At 55.4% G+C, this 7,707-nt stretch overlaps 1 pseudogene; it reads left to right on the top strand.

Annotated features, from left to right (window-relative positions):
• The first annotated feature begins 2,458 nt into the window (after window positions 1–2,458).
• Window positions 2,459–7,445, top strand: LOC101671846 (annotated as a pseudogene).
• Window positions 7,446–7,707: the final 262 nt, after the last annotated feature.

Here is a 7,707-nt window from a genome sequence, read left to right on the forward strand (position 1 = left end):
GCCCCCCAGGGGGAGGGGAAGGCATTCAGGACAGCTCTCTGCTCATCTGATATGACCAACAGCCTGTCCCTAACACCGGCCATGGGTATTGTGTTTCTGCCAAACACGCCATAAAGGTAGCCCCTCAAATCGCTCACTGGAAGGTTCTAGAAGGAACTCCATCAGAGTCCTGGTGGCTATGCCCAGAATTGGAAGGGTTTATGAGGCTTACTCTGGGCTAAGGGCATTTGCACACCCAGTCACCCCTATGCTGGGAACAGAAAGGTCGCTCTGAACAAAACCAGCCCAGTTATACCAGCAACCTGGGACCGACACCACGGGGACTCTGGCCGTCCTGTCACATGCAGGGACAGTCACTGGTTGGCAGGGACTGGTCTCACCACCCCGGTCTTTAGTGGGCGGCCCCCGTGGGAATCCAGGTTTTGTGGCACAAACCTTTAGTCGTGGCTCCCAGCTGGGTGGTTGGGCCGCTGTGCCCTGGGGCTCCCCTGGGCCCCGGGAGAGAACCGGTCCCGTGGGAACGGCAGCTGACAAGGTCCCTCTCCTGAAGGCCGGGTGGACACGCTCGGCTGTGACAGCGCGGTCGTCTGGCTGCGGACTCCGTTCCCTCCATCGGTTTGCAGACCTCGCAGCCCTGACTGGACTCACCCCGTGAGCCTTGAGCGATGGCCCAACAGTCTGTCCTACTGAACACCCGTGTGTCTTCACTGAGAACAGCTGTCCCCTGTCCCCCAGACCACGGTGGCCTCGGACACCTGCCGCCTTGCAAGGAGGCACCTGTGTCATGATCCAGGCAGAACGTGGTGTGTTCGTCCCCGACATGCCTGCTGCTGTGTCACGTTTCTCGGGTCTCACGTGGACGCGGGGAGCGCCCTAAGCGGTCCGACCCCGGCCTCGGGGACTTCAGAAATCAGTGGTTGGGATCATGGCCGTCTTGGTGGGGAACGCTGCTGCTCATCTGGGGAACAATTGTCTTGTTCTGGGCTTTGTCTTGTCTGTACCTGTGTCGTTGCTGTGGCCTCTGCCTCCAGCACAGCGGGACAGCTGCCACAGGGCCACCTCCGGGCTCGGGAGACGGCAGAATGGATGTTCATGGGAGGCGGTAAGAGCCGGCACGAGGGGTGGGTGCCGGAACGGTCAAGGAGAGGCCGTGACCACCATGTGCCGTGACCTGGACTCAGAGGCTCCACACCCCTGCCCTGTTCTTGGAATGTGGGTTTCCCCTGCTGTTCCCAGAGGCTGCTCCCACGATGTGGCCATGAGACTGTGACGTGGCGTTGAGATCGTCTGGACAGTCTCGTGAGCCCAGTACAAACCTCTAAGAGGGGTCAGGCGGGTGGGGGGGGTCTTCTCCTCTCGCTGCTGCCCAGGACAAGCCACGGACGGGAGTTCCGCTGCTTCTCAAACTGCCGCCCACCGATGTGCAGTGTCTGTCCCTTACCTTGGTCTCTCCCTGTCCTCAGAGCAGTGGCCGGTTCACGTCACATCTGGGAGGTTCACATCACCTCTGGGAGGTTCACGTCACATCTGTTCGGCAGGGAGCCTGCTTCCCCCACCCCCTGCCTCTCTCTGCCTGCCTCTGTGCCTACTTGTGATCTTGGCCTGTCAAATAATAAATTTTAAAAATCTTAAAACAACAACAACCACTTTCAATCACACAAAAAACTATATAAAACATCCAAGAATAAGTTAAACCAAACAGATGCAAGACCTGTACCGTGAAAACCATAAACACCGACGAAAGGCACGAAGGCAACTCAGTCAAGGAGAGAGACCTCCCGTGCTCTTGAGCTAGAATATGAGGAATGGTTGAACTACCGCCCAAGGCTGTCTACACCTTCCTGCAATTCCTGTCCAAACACCAGCATGTCCCACAGAGCCAGAACCATCGATCCTAGTATTTTCAGGGAACTACAAAAGACCTTGAATAGGTAAAGCAATCTTGGGGAAAAAAAAACCAAACACAGCTGGTGGCATCAGAACTCCAGACTTCAAGCTCGGTTACAAAGCTGTCACCATCACGACAGCATGGTCCTGGCCCAGAAACACCGAGCCCGGTGGCACAGAGCACAGAGCCCGGAGATGGGCCCCCCGCTCTACCGCCGATCTCCGACGAGGCAGGGGTGACTCTCCACTGGGAGAAGTCTCCTCGACAAATGGTTCGGGGGGACCTGGACAGCCACATGCAAAAGAATGAAACTGACCCACCTCCTTCCAGCATGTACAGAATTAAATTCACGGTCGATGAAAAACCCGAAATGTGAGAAGGAAACCGTGACAACCCCAGGGGAGAACACAGGCAGTCGCCTCCTCTTACTGGCCGCAGCGACTTCTTTCTAGGCATGTCTCCTGAGGGGAGGGCACAAAGCCAAAAAGGAACTAGTGGGATTCCATGAAAATAAAAAGCTTCTAGACAGGAAAAGAAATCATCACCAAAACCAGAACATAGCCCTCTCCTCTCCCCGCGATGGCGTGAGCTCGCCCATTGATATCTGTGTGCCCCGAAAAGGGGGAATCATCTGGCAAAAGTGTTACTCTGCCTGCTGTGTTCAAGGCTCCCATTCGACCGGATATTGTGAACTCTGTTCACATCAGCTTGCACAAAAACAGCAGACAGCCTTGTGCTGTCAGTGAGTCAGCAGGTCCTCGCGCCAGTGCTGAGTCTTGGGGCACTGGCAGAGCTCTGGCCCGAATGCCCAGAATTCGAGGCGGTGGGACTGACCGTTCTGGCCAGGGTGCTTTTGGAAACAGGTGTCGTGGGGGCCGCATGTTGGCACTCACCAAAACCTGGCGCTGTTGGCATCGCAGAGTGCGCACGACACAGAGGCGATATGCCATCTGCTCTGCCCTGGCTGCCTCAGCCTTACCAGCGCTGGTCATGTCTAAAGGTCTTCGTATTGAGGAAGTTCCTGAACTTCCTTTGGTGGCCGAAGATAAAGTCGAAGGCTACAAGCAGACCAAGGAGGCTTAAAGCCTGGAATGAAATCAAGAAGGTCTACGCCTCCCGGCGAGTGAGAGCCGGCAAGGGCAAAATGAGAAAGCGCCGTCGTGTCGCGCCGGGGACCTGCGTCATCTACTGTGAGGACAGCGGGGTCATCGAGGCCTTCAGAAACATCCTGGAGGTACTTTCCTTACTGTAAGCAAACTGAACATTTTGAAACTTGCTCCTGGTGGGTACATGGGACATTTCTGCGTTTGGACCGAAAGTGCTTTCCGCAGGTTAGACGATCTGTATGGCGCTTGGCGGAAGGCTGCCTCCCTCGAGAGTCACTACAACCTTCCCGTGCATGAGATGCTTAATACAGACCTTAGCAGAATCTTGAAAAGTCCAGAGATCCAAAGAGCCCTCCGAGCACCACGCCAGAAGAGTCATCGCCAGGTCCTGAGGATCGGGTTGAAGCTAAACCCCTGCGCGGGGACCATACGCTGGGCCAAGAATCACAAACTCCGGTCGGGTAAGGCGGCGGCAGCCTTAGAAGCCAAAGCAGATGAGAACGTGGTTCCAGGCAAGAAGCCTGTGGTGGGGAGGAAGGCTGCAGCTACCAAGAAATCAGCCGCTGACACGAAGCCTGCAGAAGAGAAACCCTCTGCAGAGAAGCCACCTAAGAACTGAACGTTTGCTCATAGAAGTCAAATAATTTTGGATACCTAATTTTGAATAAAGACGTGATCAAAGCCAAACACACACACACACACACAACTAGAAGGCAACCTACAGAATGGGAAAAGACATCTGCACATGATGTATCCAATGAACCCAAGAGCTACTAATCAAAACAGATGAAGAATTTATAAAACTCAACACCCCAAAGGAGGAATAATCCTATTAAAAATGGGCAGAAGACACGAACAGACACTTCTCCACAGAAAACCTACAGGTGGCCAGCGGACGCACGAAAAGATGCTCAAAATCACTCATCATCCCGGAAGTGCCAGTGAAAACCAGCACGAGATACCAGCGCACACCGGTCAGGAGGGCTCAAATCGCCGAGTCAGGAAACAGCGAAGGTTGTGAGGATGTGGAGAAAGGGGAAATCTCACGCACTGTGCGTGGGAAGGCAAACTGGTGCAGCCCGTCGGGACAACGGCATGGAGGACCAGCAGCTAGGAATGGAGCTCCCCCACAACCCAGCAACCGCACTCCTGGGTGATTACCCCACAAACACAAAACCACTGATTCACAGGGACACGTGCGCCCTGTGTTCAGAACAGCAGTGTCCAGTGGCCCGATCGTGGAAAGAGCCCAGATGTCCATCGGCTGACGGATGGAGGATGGTGACGGGATATTACTCGGCCATAAAAAGGAAGACAGTCTTGCCAGTTGCGCTCAGAGACAGAAGAGGGCATTATGCCAAGTGACGTCAGTCAGTCAGAGAAACACAAACACCACATGATTTCACTTGTATGTGGAATTTACTAAACAAGACCTATGAGCAAAGAGAAAAAAGAGACAAACCAAGAGAGAGACTCTGAACTGTAGGGAGCACTGACGGTGACTGGTAACTGATGCTACCAGAGGGGAAGGGTTGGGGACAGGGAAACAGGCGAGGGAGGCTGATGACTGCACTTACACCGTGATGGAAAAAACTAAATGAACAGTTAACATCCGGTCCTAATGAGGCTGGGGGGGAGCAGATGTCCAGAGATTTGCTAGTAGGGGCAAACATTGTTTCTGCCTTTTGCATAGTAACTGGACAGTAGATCCTATTAAAATGAAAAAAAAAAATGCTTTAACTCATATTCCATTTTGGGGAATCTCTCCCCAAACCAGTACTTGTAGTGGCTAAAGCCAGAGAACCTCTTTCGAGACATGGCTTAGCCACACTGTGAAGTTGATGCAGTGGTTACAGTTTTGTTGACTTCAGGGAAGGCCACATGTGAACAAAAAAGAAACCCGAGCTGCACAGGGACAACCTCCGACACACAAGCTTCGCAACGACGCTATTTTTCCCCAGAGCGGTGGGAGCGGTAGGTGGTGGGGGAGGGGGCGTTATCACTTCATTACATCTCGATATTCTTCTACTTGTTGTAACTTACAGCCGCTGTGCGATAAACCCAAGTGAGAGAAAAATCTCAGCAAGATAAAGCAAGAGGCCCTTCTACTGCGAACACAGCACACGTAGGATCTTGGCGCGTAACACACGTGCTCCTTGGTGGTCCATGTCGACCTTCAGTCTCCCAGCACAGATTCCCACCCCAGCAATAAGGGATTCGCTCCTGATACATCCTCCCTCGATGGTACTAGGAGCGACGATCACAGCCTCTGATCGAAACTTAATAGGCAGGACTTTCTAGACAGATGTCCATCCCCCAAATGGGCTGAGTCCTCTCATTTATGCCCACCTCACGTCCTATGCCAGAAGCCGGTTCTCTGACAGGCAGGAGACCCTTACAGGTCCTTGTCGGACCGGTAGAAGGTTCCATTGGAGGAACAGGGCAGCCAATTCCAAACCCATCAAATCACGTGGAGTTTTCAATATGGAAAGACCAAGCAGTCTCGATCTCATACACACACCCCCGAGGCTTGGTCATCGTTGGCCACAATGGACAAAACTAGCACCGTGGCATAGAACAGAAGTGAATTTCCAACAGAAGCAAACAGGGCAATGGAAATTGAACACGAAGCCATTGGGAGAAATGACCAGAAATAACAACAGACTGGACAAAAACAACACGGATGCTCTTCCTCTGACTGTAGACTGACACCTGCTGCGGGAAGACGGGCCGGTTCGGGGACCGCTCCTAGAGCAGCTATGATCTCGGGGAGGTCCTGGTTCTGGGAGCCCAGACAGCCCGGCCGGAAGTGAAGGAGACGCCACACACCCTCGTGTCGTGATTCCTTGGGAAACTGAAATTAGACAATGGGCGCTTCCAGGAGGAAAGAGGTCACTGGTCGCCTCAGTTGTGCGGTTCCCTGATGTCCCCTGCTGTGCCACAGAGAGCCTCCTTTGGCATAAGGGAAACACGTTCCGAAGGAGAAGCCGCTGGAATGGACCAGAACCCCTCCAGCTGTGCTGCAGGAGAAGGACCCGTGAACACGGCCTCCATGTCACCTCAGCCACCTCCGCACACACAGAAACTGTACTACGTGCCGAGCCAAGGCTGACCCACTGACCCAATCTCATGGGCTGTGTGTGACATGACGTGTGTGACATGAGAAGGAAATGCTATTTCTTGAGGTCAGAGAGGACGAAGGAGCTGTTAAAACAGCCAGATTATGTCACACTGAGCTTGCAGAAATTCACCACATAAACGTCAGTCGTGCACTAGACACATAAAGACAGTGGGAAGCCCCGGTGGCAGGCCCTGACCGGGGAACAAACACGCGCCTTCTCTAACATCACGAGAGCCTGGAAGCTGGCGTCACGGCAGGGGAAGGCAGGCCCGATGGTGCTGTGCAGGCTAGGGCCCCCGGAGCCTCCTGTCCATGACCTTCCCTCGGAAACACGGCGTCAAGGAAGCCACGGGGCATTTAAGAGGCCGACCTGTGGCCCGTTCAGCGACCGGATATGGTAGCACGTTAAGGTTTCGTGCTGTGCTCGTGCTGATCGCAGCCGGGACCTAGTCCCCTGCGCTGTCATGGAAGTGTGGTTCGGAGAACGTGCCTCACAGGGAAACGGCTCACAAAGTAGGATTGTTGGTGGTCAAGACTCCGGGTGACGCAGACCTGCAGGGCAGACAGACACTTCTGAGAACTTGAATTTGTGCGGGGCCCTAGGTCCCAGTGTGCATTCGTGGGCGCGGGCTATGGAGCCACAGGCCGGATGGCTGTGAGCTGCCGGGCCAGGATCCCGCACGCACCCCTTCGCTGCGAGGAGAAGGCTGTTGTTTTGACACGAGAACACAGCCGGCGGCGCAGGACGGCTTCCTCTCCTCTGTCCCCCGCCCCCAGGAGCTCCACAGCTCAGCGGCTGCAGGTCCCACTGGGGGCTCATCAGTGCAGACATAGGAAGAGGGAATAGGACAAGGCGACTCCGGGGACCAGGACTGCCCCGAGCTGGAGGGCTGTGCGACTGTGTCGGTGAGGGCAAGACCACAGCTTGCTGACCCGGATTCCCCCGCTGGTGGGGCCCCTTACAGGCAGTGGAGAAAGCCCCGCAAAGACCCCACGGGGAAGGACAACCGGCCTCCCCGGGACACCAGCTTCCCGGGACACCAGCTCCACGTCACCGAAATCTCACTCTGGCCACTGCAGGTCAGACCTCGGCTAGCGGAGGCCGCGCTCTGATTCCAGTAAAATCCCCCTCTGCGATATCTGAGCTTTCTCCTTCCTGCTCCCCACACCCCGGACAGGAATCGAGCACGAGACTGGGTGTGTTATTGAATGATAAACTAAAAACCACTGTTCGTGGGAGATACCTGCTCAGTGTATCATTAACATGAGAGCCAGGAGGACACAGACCATCTGTGAGCACTCGCGGCCCCGAAACCCCACAGGCCTCAGGGGACACGCGTGCATCTGTGCGGGTTTGGGCTCGGACTTGGGCAGACGCGGGGGCACACGGGTCTGCTCCTTGTCCCGACCTCGCCCGTCAGCCCCTGTTCCAGGCCCCGGGCTCCCCTGACCTGGGGGGCTCACGCGGGCCTGGCACTCACCCTGTCACTGTCCTGGGAGCCCAGGCCATCACCTGCGTGGCCTGCACTGCGCCCTCTGCCCCTCCCAGCCCACCTGGCGGCCCCGTGAATCTCCGGGTCCGCCCCAGAGCA

Source organism: Mustela putorius, unplaced genomic scaffold (genome assembly GCF_011764305.1).
Source record: "Mustela putorius furo isolate JIRA1106 unplaced genomic scaffold, ASM1176430v1.1 tig00001433_pilon_pilon_pilon, whole genome shotgun sequence".
In the NCBI taxonomy this organism is placed as follows: domain Eukaryota; kingdom Metazoa; phylum Chordata; class Mammalia; order Carnivora; family Mustelidae; genus Mustela; species Mustela putorius.